Source organism: Athene cunicularia, assembly GCF_003259725.1.
Source record: "Athene cunicularia isolate RWA chromosome 1 unlocalized genomic scaffold, athCun1 chr1_part1, whole genome shotgun sequence".
Taxonomy (NCBI): domain Eukaryota; kingdom Metazoa; phylum Chordata; class Aves; order Strigiformes; family Strigidae; genus Athene; species Athene cunicularia.
In genome coordinates this window covers 56,749,417-56,761,619 of record NW_020799091.1, presented here as the reverse complement: position 1 = coordinate 56,761,619, position 12,203 = coordinate 56,749,417, and the positions used below count along the sequence as shown (strand labels likewise).

The following is a 12,203-nucleotide window of genomic DNA, read 5'->3' as shown; positions in this document are numbered from 1 at the left end:
ACAAAATGACATGCCACCTTGCTCACCACTTAACCTCCTGCACCCAAGAAGAGAAGCAATGAGACAAAGAGAGACCACAACATTTAGTAACTGAGAACTGCATCACAGCGCAAATGCACATGGGGAACGAACACAGGATGCCAGAGCAACTCTAACCCCAACATGCTGTAACTTCAAAAGCTCAATTCTAGAGACTCAAAGCCCCTTCAACATGCTTGTGGTCACCCATTAACAATATAACAGGCTAGCAGCAATAGACTTCATCTGATGGGCTCAGCCAAAGGGAGAATGAACAGGAAATTTGATTGCCAATGGCTAGAAGTGCTGTACCATAATAACTAAGTCGATCTAGTGCATTCTGTCACAAACGACCGGGGTCCTGACCTCTAGGCTTTTCATTTTTCACACCTAGTCCATTGCATTTTGCTGGTGCTAGCACTAACTTCTTTCTAGATTACTTTTAAGTTTGCTCTAGATGACTACGTGCTGGGACTACTATTCACATAAGGGAGATGGCAGGAACATGTGACCAAGGCCAACAATCTACTTGCAACAGTAGGAAAACTTTAGCTTATGAAGACTGTGAAACTGCACCTTTGCACAAATATTCACAAGATGGAAGACAGTATCATGGCTTCCATTCCTTGCTCTGCAGGAACAACCCAGGTACCACTGGCAGCATGAGCTATAGCAGGACTTGAAACATTCACTCTGGAGTCCCAGGAAGAAAGTCTAGAACATAAAGGAATTTGCCATGCAAGCTCTATATCATCTCGCTAAAAAGCAATTGGTCCCATCATTGAAATATCTAGAATGATTGACACTGCCCTGTTAATCACTTGTTAAAAGAAAGCCCTTTTCTCAGTTCCCAAAGATGCCTTTCATCAAATGAACAGTGGAAGGAACCTGCTCCAAATTAGACATTTTGACAAGCTTCAGAGCTATTGCTGAAAAACGTTTCTGCATCACCAGAACTTCTTCCCCAAGCCTCATCCTTAAGGCACTACCTGAATCTCCACTGAAACCTGACATACAAAAGTCTCAAATGGATACAAACTAAGCATAATACTCTGAATGTAAAGGATTAGGTTGGTAACATTTTAAAACAAGAATTACCACTTCTAGTGAGAAATACTTGGTTATTTTAAATATAGTGCCATGATGATCTCTCTCATTATCCTAATACAGGATTTTGTTAACTGCTCAGAGGCAAGTTAAATTTATTCCTTCCCCGTGCCAAAGTTTTAGTCTGTGTATACATTCTAACAAAAACACAGTCTGAAGAGTGTATTTATTAGCTTCTGTGTGTAAAATTGATGTTCATCATCTCTCCAAGAAATTAGAAATTCAAAAACAAAAATCAAAACTGAGTACTGACAAGAGAGCTAAAGATACCAGCTATGCAAAAAAATGAGCTAATCTGACAGAAGATACAGAAAAGAGCTTATGAATTAGAGCTGGTGCTCAAAATGGGCATTTTTTTGAAAGAATGAACAAAGATCCTGATTCCCAAGATTTTCAATATAGGAAAGAAATGTAAAAATAAGGAACTCATTAACTCAGGTCTGGAATAAATCTTTTTCGCACTGAATATAAATACATTTCAGAAGAATTCAAAAATATTATGTATAGGAAGGGGAAGTTCCAAAAATACAGACCAATACTGTCAGTCTTTCCCAGGCATCTATGCCCTCTAATTTTAAGGACTACAGTCCAGATGCCAGGTCCCTAAATCCTGTAAGTTTTTATAAATTAATATCAAGAGCTTATCCTTTAAGCAAACACAGTAATAGCTACATCAAGTAGTCTCTTAAGCTTATATTGCATCATAGCTATTTAACTATCTAAAGTTAGAAAGTTCTTGACCTTTGTTGCTCACATTTTAAGCAAGGTTTTGGCTGAAAAAATTACTATAAAGTGCACAAAACTCTTTCCACTGGAGAACTTTGACAGTTAACTTGGAAAAAAGAAGAGACAAATGCCCATATCTTTCAATACTACTTTGCCTGGCCACAAGGACTGCTTACATTTCTCCATTTTCAAAAGAATGGTAGAGGCTAGGATTTTTTGGATAGTGGAGGTACAGGGATTAAGGTCTCCTCATTTCAAGCCCCAGGCTTTTCTGCCCTGTTTATTTTTACCTTAGTCCTTTTTATTTTCCTTCAGATGCTAACAGAATTGGAAGGAAGGGAAAAAGGCATAAACCAGCCTTTCATTACACATGTGCATATGACATCTAGCACAATGGGGATTTAGTGAGCATAATTAGGTTCTTTGGATTCTGCTCTAATACAGATAAAGTCAACAGACATTAGTGATACTGTAATATAATTACATTTACTACACCCTGCAACATCCACCATTACCGCTTAAAATAAAAAAGAGCATCATTTAAGTGTTGAACAATCAAAAATGTGATTAATGTTACAATTTAGTAGTTTTTAATCTTTGTTCTTTCAAGCGATTATTTGCTCACCTCCAAGATTATGTTTTCATTGTTATTTATTCTTCAGCATTACATCAGAAAACACATATAGCAAACTTTAGGCACAGAGCAAATTTCTTCACTGCAGATGTATGAATGTTTCATACAAGAGTTCTTGCTGTTTACAAAATTAGAACTACATTCACTCTATAGATGTCAAGTTCTTCTTCCAAGATACTGTATTTCACAACATATGTAAGCATACTTATTTTTTATAGGTATTTTACACTTCCACTGTCTTACACTGATTCTATCATTGGTCTATTTATCACACCTATTCAAACTCAACACATTGGTGAAAGTACAGCTTCTGTTTTACTGAATCATATAGAGCTCCAATTTCACAATAAATCTGGAAACCACAGTTTTAATATCTGAAGAAAAATTTGACAATGCTTAATATATTAAACATTTATATCTTGGTCTCAATACATATATCATTTGTACATATTATGATATGCCTTTGTAATCCATAGAGGAGTATATTATCTCCACACATACATTCTAATAGCCAGTTTGTTTTAAAAATTAGATAGAGAATTAAAACCCTTAACTATTGTACAAAAACAACACTGTTACCCTGTAAATGCCAGCTGCCTTAGTAATAGAATGTTACAGTGTATAAACAACTCAAACTTAAAAAAAAAAAAAATCAAAAAAAAAAATCACTGCACCACATTTGAGCAATTCCAAAAATCCCTGAAGATTACACTGGACCCTTGTTCTAAGAAAGTGTCTCCGTTATTGGCTATTACTATGCAGATACTGCAGCTGAAGGCTAAATTCCTTTAAACTATGCAATTCAGAAAAGCAAAAATACATACCAACTGCTCAATGCCTAACAACATTTCCTTTCCTGCCTACTGAAGAAAGTCTCACTTATTTTCCACTCTTTAAAAAATAACTGCTCCAAAGTCCACCTCGAAGTCATCATCCCAGAGCTTTCTGACAATTTTAAGACTCAGGTTGAGGTTTCTGTAATTCGCAATTGTACAACATACTGATCAATCTTAGCTTTGACATAATTAACATAAAGGTACTATGTTAAAATGATACCTGTAGCTTTAACTGTAATCTTCAGAATATGGTCCAAAGTGCATGTGAAACTTCAGGCTGTAAGACAGTAACAAAGGCCAAACTCTAGCTATCTTGTCATTTATAGGAATACAATATCAAAATCTTCTAACAATTTTATAATGAAATAGGATACTAAGCTATCAAAAGTTAAATTTAACCTCTTGATAGTAACATTATTTGACTTGACTCATTTTAACAATGGCATTCAACTATCACAGGAACACGAACATGAGTTTTATTTAACCATGCTGAAATCTAATCATTACCTAGCTTTTTCTATTGCCTGGTTCCATTTCCATTTCAACTCCTTTAAATTATCCCTGTGGTAGCTTTTCTATCCAAACATTTTAGGAAGGTTTGTCATTCCTAGATTGGAATCCAATCATCAAATTTTCCCACATTCTAACAGAGCAAGATATAGACACATTACACTAGAAACTCCTTAAAAGGCAATAATGGTTCATCATTCCAAAAGGTTGCTTTCTCTCACTATTTTTTAGATGCAGTTGTGATGACTGAATTTTTATAGTATTTTGTGTCAAGACTGATGTGCCTTTACATGTCACTGAGAATACCTGGCACTACAAATACTTCATTCAGAGAGTCACACATTCAGAATAAAACCAATCCTGCACTGTATGATACTGCAGACTTTACAGAAGTTAACTGGACTGAAATACTAATACGGAGACAAGAACTTTTGGGGCAGTTGGCTGGGGGGCTTCTTCCTACCCTTCTGCCACTCTACCTGGTTTTAAATTTTGACCACAAATTTCCTAGTCTTCAGTTCCGTAGAACATCAACTATGAAAACAGATTTGTGTATTTCTCCTAAATCAGACAGTAGTCAGAAACTGGAAACAAAACCCAGAAAACAGACCCATGGGGGAGAGGGGAAGATAACACTGGGGTTTAACTGCAAGAAGAAGAATAAAAAGCAAGAAGAATGGCTGATGTTGAAGTCCTTATGAATAACACTTTTTCCACAGAAATGTGGCAGAATGCTAAACAATTCAAAGTGGTACAGACCAGTTCACACATGAACACGCTGCAGATACTTTATCCTTACTACTTCAATTTTAGGGTGTAATGGAATATTCAAATTGCAAATTCAAAGAAAAAATAGTTATGTATTTTTCTGGCATGTGGAGCTAAAACAATATCCTGAATTATATTCAAAACATATTAAGCAAATATTTCATAACACCACTTCCATGGATACAATAGCTGTACTCAATTCTTTAAGCTGTCCCTTACGGATTTTTTGTGCTGTGAAGTATGTAGTGTGTCAGATTTTTATCTTTCATTTTTAAAAAAAAACACTGATGCTTTAGCATTAAGTATTTCATATTAGAAGAATAGATACTGCACTTAACACATTTAAGTTACATTCAAGAGGAAAAGCACTCTCAAAAGCAACAGGCAAATCACCAGAAATAAGCAGGGCAAAAACACTCTAGGAAACCAAATACAAATTTATTTTCAAGAGAATCCTTAGCTTCTTGCTGTAGGAGCTGTTTGAACCTTCCATCCCTTTAATTGTGGAGGCTACTTAAGAAATTCTATGTCAGTCAGGACCAACACTAAAATACAACTATAGTAGTCCACTTTCAAAATTCTTGAAAACCCATTTAAGGATATCAGTAGGGGGTAAATTAAAGCTGTATGCATTAGGAAGCTAATAATTTGAAAAATGTACAGGGGCAATGAACCCTGAAGTTATCAAGCACTGAAATAACTAGAAAAGGGTTTTGTATAGTTGGAAGTTACTAAATACAAAAAAAAGTTGTACAAAAAAACCATACAACTATAATCTGAAGTATAACAAAATTCTGTAGATAAAAACATTAATTTCATAGCATACACACTTTCTGGTATAGGGATAGTGGAGAGGCAGAGCTAGCCTATATGATAGCAGAACTCAGAGTGCACTCTTCATGAACACTGTTACTTGAATATACTCTTGTCAAATTCTAAATCTGATTGGACTCAAGTCTTCCAACTCCAAGCATTTCTTGCCCAAGAATTTCTCTAAGCATCTGTAAAAGGCTAGAACTTTCAGTGAATAAAATTAAGGGAAAGTACAGCTGTAATACTATTTAAATTGTTATTTAAGATGAGATGAGAAGGAGCTTCATACAGAAGCTGAAGGACTCGAATCAACAACTCTGAAATCAGAAGCCATGCTGAATCATGGTAAGCATGTTTCTTAAATAATTTCTTTACCATTCTCATGAAAAAGTTACCCATATTTCAGTTCATAAGCCACTGAAAACCTCAATTTGCCCAACCTTCTAGGAAATTTTGGAGAGTCTATCTGGGAGGTACTATGAATACTCATTATAACCAGAGCACACTCCACTCACTGGACACAGGATCCAAAACCAGGTTCACCTGAAATTGTTTCTTGCAGTTGGAAATAACTGAAAATAAGCCACTTATTTCCTGAGCTTTCTATGCCTTCTAGATGAAAAAGCCAAGACATTCCTGAACAAAGACAGACAAGAAAGGAGGAGAACACACAAGGAAGTAGCAGGACATGAGCTGAGCAGGAGGGGTTAAAGATCAGCAAGAGGTTTTGAGAAGAAATGCATTAACATGTATAAAATTTACAAATATCCTAGAAAGGAACTGTTTCCAGCTAAATTAAATATACATGTGGCCAGTGCAAGGCTTAAATATTGTCTGAAGCCAAACACTGAAGAGTGAACACAAAGAAATACTGCGCCGCTGAGTAAGACAAGAGTCCCATGGAAATAACCAAACCAAAAACTGTGTCAGTGCCTACAAACACACACAAGACCCAAATGAAGTTTGCTTTCATTTGGGAATTTCTGTCTTTTGGGTAATCTACTTTTTAAAAGCCTTATGCTATTTTAGCATGGTGGCTTTGAATTTAATACCGTAAGGTTAAGCATAGTTCACCAGCAAGATGCCTTGCCCAAAAATCTAGTCAGGGAACCTACTCCTTCTAAATTCCAGTCAGAGCAAATTAAGCTGAACTTCTCTGGGTGGGACAGGTGGAAACACCACTCTGCAGCATACCTGCTGCCTGCCTTTGAAAAGCAAATTTACACACTGGATTCCTAAGCAGACCTTTTGTGCTAGGAAGCATATTCTATATATACAGACATACACATACTTTCAGCTTTTGTATACAAAAGCTCCACGGTATTTGGACAGTCCACTACAAATACAGTCATTTGCCAAGAGGTCACAGTTGTATAATATGGCTGCTATGGGAATTATTTATCTACATTATTAAAACAGAATCCATAAATAAAAGTAACAGTCTTACAAAATTCAAGTGTTCCAGTTGGGTACCACCTTAAAATAACAGTTCTACAAGCAGAATAAAAATATGCACTGAAATAAGAGATTACAGTATATCCTTTACAGATGTTGCTCTCTGGCTTCCTAAAAGATGCAGAAACTCATGTAACAGTTACTGTCCTAAAGACTAAAATTTTTTAATCAAGTTTTGGAAACGCAAAAAATTAACATCTAAAGTACCACATATGTCAAAATACCTATTTCTTAAATTGAGCCATTTGAGAAGTATCCTTTGAACACTGCAGTATGGGCTGCAGCAGTGTTGAATTCATCAGATGCTAGCTACCAAAAATCTCCTTGAAGACTGATATGGTTATGGACTACACCAGCGTGGCTGACAAGAATCTGTTCCTCACTCCATAAAAAGCCAATTCAAAATTCAGACTAAGAGAACAAACAACTTCCTCCCCAAAAAACACAAAACCACCAACCTGTAGGAGCATCTTTTACATTTTGAGGTCAGATCCTGTTCTAAAGATCAAAGAATCACTAAACTACTCAGAGCAACCTTTGGTGCAGCAAGAGCTTTGCCCTAGCATTGACAGTTGTAAGCCATCCCTACCAGATCACCCACAGTTAGCTACAAACAACAACTCTTGCTCAATCAAGAAAAGGATCAAAGCACCAAAAAGCCACAAGATCCAGAAAACAGTTTACCTGCCTTTAAGAACTGCACAACCCTGCACACAACTACATATGGTAGACAGTGCCTAACAATCTTGCCTAGATGACTAGGGCAGCAACACACACACAATAGCCACTGTTTGTTTAGTTAGCCATCAGGAAGCACATTCAGCCAAGCAGCAGGAGGTCAGAGCTAGAGGACCTATTCAGCAGGGACTAAGCCCCCTCTTCCAGAAGTCTGCCCCTTCATAGATCTTCAAGAGGAAGTTTTAACTGAAAGCATTTTTCACCCCTCCCCTATTTGATGCCTTCAGAACCAGAGTCCAACCCCAAGACATGAAGCTGCAAATGCTTTATGACAGTTACCACTGAAAACAGAAACCAAAACCATACTAAGTGTAAAATGTTCTCCCCACTCTTATGCAAGCTCCACTCAGGCATCCTCTTGACTGTTTTTTTGCTGGTCTCAATGTGTCTTTTCCACTCTTAGCTGTGAGTATCTCCAGCTTTTTCAGAGAGTAAAGAACGTGGAAGAGTCCTAACCACAAGGCAACGTATCTGACAAGTTTATCCAGAAGAAAAGCAAAATCTTCTCCATTTTTTTTATTATGAGCCATGAAAAATGTCTTGGCTCATAATCAAAAAAAAGTCTTTCCAGCAACATCTATAAGTATGTTGCTACCTGTTAGTTCATAAACTACTAGTAATTGTCTAGTCACAATCTCAATCAACTGAGGTTCCAAATTACCACTTCAGATTCCTTCTACATGCTAGCACAGTGCTAAAGGCATTGCTCTTCCCAGACAAGAAGTAGATATTTTGCAAATTAACAATAGGAATTCCAAATTTGACCAAGGCAGCTATGAAAATATTTCTAGCGTGTGAAAAATATTCAAATTACTCTACTTTCTGCAAACATTCTCATTTAAATATATGCACCTAATGTCCAGATAGGCTAATAAAAGAGTTCACAAGTTCTTACACAATGAACTGGCAGGTTTTATTCACAAGAATGTTCTGGAATATCTTTTGCTGGTTTTCCCCCATTCTAAATGTTTAATGCATTCCCCATCCCCAAACTGTATAATAAGTAGCTTGAATATAAACAGTGTTCACAATACCTTAGAGAGAGAGTGGGAAAGAGTAAGCACTAGCGCTCTTTTGCTAGAGTTCTGAAGAACATGTCAGTATGATGCTAACAGGCATCTGGAATAAAAATGCTTAGTTGTCCGTGTACATATGTAAATTTAGCAATACCTAGCCTTTCGGACAGAAAATATATGCAGGACTCTCTACAAAGGAAAGTATAATTTCACAGTATAAGTTTCCACATAGTGCCCTGAAAATAGAGCAGCTTGGAAAATAGCAAAAATATCACTCCATCAAGAATACATTTAGTTAATCATATGGTTTTATTACCAAACTAAGCTGTTGCCACATGAAAGCATCAATTTTCTCCAAAAAGCTAGTAACCTTTGTCTTGTGTCTCAATTGCCAATGCTACTGCATCCCAACACACATACATTTGCCATTACAGCAGTGAACCACGTATCTTCAAACCAAGACAAGTCATTATCAGATGAGGCAGAGGAAAGAAACACAGGTAAGAGCAAATATTCAGAGATCAATATCATCATAATCTGACAGCAGGAAACTCTATGGCCCACAAGACCATTTGTTTCTAGGACTCACTGCATAAGTGCCACCTCTGACTAAGTAATCTGGTTGGGATGTCTATCTAATGTACCACATTCTCATATCAAGAGAAGGTCTGCCAAGAGAGGAATTTTGAGAACAATGCTAAGGGCAGTTGCAAAGAAAGAGGGATTTGATGGTAAAACCTACCTGAAGTAACCTTTCTAGACACCATCTTTGCATTTTCCTGCTGCTCCATGCATTACTAATCAGTGACCTACTGGAAACTTCGGCACCCATTGAAAAGCCTGGCAGGGTATTTGGCTTTCAATTCTTCTACTCAGTTTATTCCCAACACAAGTATATTCATCAGGCTTAGAAACAACTCTTGAACAAGGGCAGCCACTCAGCAATGAAATGTAAATTACTGACATGTGCTAAAACCTGGACTTGCCACTGCTAATGAGCACATTAAAGGAAAAAAGCTCACTAGATATTACTGCAACCTTTTCACTTAACCCTGTGTGTACTGAAAGCCATAATTTAACATCAATTAAAGAACCCACCACTAAACAGTGAGACACTGTTCAGATATATGCTTCCTACACAACTCTGATGTAAAAATTATGAAGATGGACAAATGTGTGAAATGCCCAATCAGGAATGCATGCACACTGATTAGTAGCCTTATTTTTAATCTAAGTTCATTAAATTGTCCAAGAGGTCAGTAAAAGAAAAAAAAACCACCATAAAAATCATACACACATCCTGACATACATAAATTTCTAAGTCTACAAAAATCAATAGCGTCAAATCTTAGATCATCACATAAAACATGATTTGCTATCAATAAGCCCCAAGGTTAGGAAGTCAACTTGTAGCAACTTCTCCCTTCATATTATACTCACAGGGGGGTGAAGACCCTGAGAAAAATCTTCTCCAAACAGTAGTGGCCTGCAGAGTCAGGGAAAACAGCACCTTTCCTCAACAGCATCTGTGCAATAAAAGTCCCACCAAATATACAGTCACTCCACATTTCAAAGCTTTTAAAAATTCAGACTTAGCAATGCTACAAGAAGCAACTGTAAATTTATACGCTGGAGAAGTAGGGGAGAATGTTTGGTGAAAACTGTTTCCCCCATTACCCTTTGTGTTTTGGAAAATTAAAGAAATTATTTAAAGACTAGTTGATCAAGTTCTGTAGATGTTTCTATTATGGTAACATTTTTGATAAGCATGTATCATAAACGGAAGCCACACAGAACTGATTTTCAAAAGCTAAACACTAAATCAGCCTAAATTAAGTACCTAAATCCCTCTCAGTAAGGTTTCTGTCAAATACTAATTCAGCTATAGACAGGTTAAAAGGTTATCACCTTCAGTTGCTTATATTTTCCTCTTACTCCCTATACCTCACTCCCAAGCTACCAACCCTTTGAGTTTGCCTCTATTTCAGTCTGGAGTCAGGAAGAAACTCCTTAACTTGAATCTGCTGGAATCATCTGTATTAGCTTAAAGACTTTAAAAGGAGAGTTGGGAGAAGGGGAAGGGATATTTTAAACAAAGATAATTTTAACAGAACAGGGCTACAGAGTGACCACATATTCATTCCAGCATATCCAAGGAGGGCAATAACCTCTCACAGGGACAGACAGCAACAAGTCATTGGGAGCAGTCATCTCCCTGGACAGCTTGGTCACAGTCAGAACAGCAGTTTGACCACAAGCTAGTAACACGAACTTCAGGAATGAAAATATGCCAACCATATGGGTTGGCATCCAGGGAGCAAGTGAGAAGCAGATGCTAGGTTCTAGACAAAACACATCACCTAACTTTAGGAAATCAAGTTTAATATTTGTGTTATTTCAAAGCTTCATTGCTAAAGACAATCCAACTGACAAGTATTTTAACTATTTTCCAAAAAACCATATGCATAACAGCTCTAGGAGAAATTATTCAGTCAACCTAGTACTCTTAAATTATCAGTGCTATTGATACTATAGTTCAAGTCTGAAATAGAAATGAATGAAACATGCTGTGCAAATAGTTTATTTGTAAGCCAACCTTCAAATAGAATTAAAGATAAAATGAAAAACCAAATGCATTCATAATAATGAATAGGAAGTTTTTTAAAGTTACAGAGAATTATTTAAAAGATTTGCAAAATAAACAACTAAACACAGTTAAGCAGTTGCAAGTAATTATTAAATTCCTACTCTTACCTGGGAGTCATCATTCCTGTTGCACTAGCTAAAGACTTTCATTCACAAAAATTGTCAAACCAGATAAGACACTATCAAGTAATGCTTATGTTGGTATGTGTTCACAGATTTTTGTTTGTTTGAGCATTTCTCATATGAGAAAAGTCAGAGAGCTGACACTGATCACAGTCTGGAGAAGACTCAGGGGAAATCTCATTGATGTATGTAAATACCTGCAGGGAGGGTGCAAAGAGGACACATCCAGGCTCTGCTCAGTGGAGCCCAGTGACAGCACCAGAAACAATGGGCACAAACTGAAACACAGGAGGTTCCCTCTGAACATGAGGAAACACTTTTTTTACTGTGATGGTGGCCAAGCACTGGCACATGTTGCCCAGGGAGGTTGTGGAGTCTCCATCCTTTGAGATAGTCAAAAGCTAAGTAGACGCAGTCCTGGCAACCAACTCTAGGTGACCCTGATTAAGCAGGGAGGTTGGACCAGTTGACCTCCAGGTCCCTTCCCACCTCAGCCATCTGTGATTTTGTGAAATAAAGACTGTATTTGATATCTAAAGCAGAAACCAGGTCCAACTGCATTATGCATTCCACAACCATACAGTAAAAATATGCAACCAGCCTGAAGATATTGTAACAAAGCAGAAGATATTACCTGAATGGCTAAGTTATCAAGTGACATAAACAGTTTAAATACTGCAAAATATTATTTACCTCTGACAGGACTGAATACAGCTTGCCCTTTATCCTTTACAGCTTCCACTGTTGCTGTAACAGATGGATCTACGCAACAATAAAAAAAATTGACGTTTTCCTGTGTTCCAATGAACTTTC

At 37.0% G+C, this 12,203-nt stretch overlaps 1 protein-coding gene across 1 annotated transcript in view; it reads right to left on the bottom strand.

Moving 5' to 3' along the window:
• PCCA (propionyl-CoA carboxylase subunit alpha) overlaps nt 1-8,658 on the bottom strand; it is a 231,330-nt gene extending 222,672 nt beyond the window's left edge. Inside the window, exon 1 of the mRNA XM_026843145.1 lies at nt 8,640-8,658. The gene's annotated coding sequence lies outside the window, so the exon portion shown is untranslated. The remainder of the gene's footprint in view (nt 1-8,639) is intronic.
• Nucleotides 8,659-12,203: the final 3,545 nt, after the last annotated feature.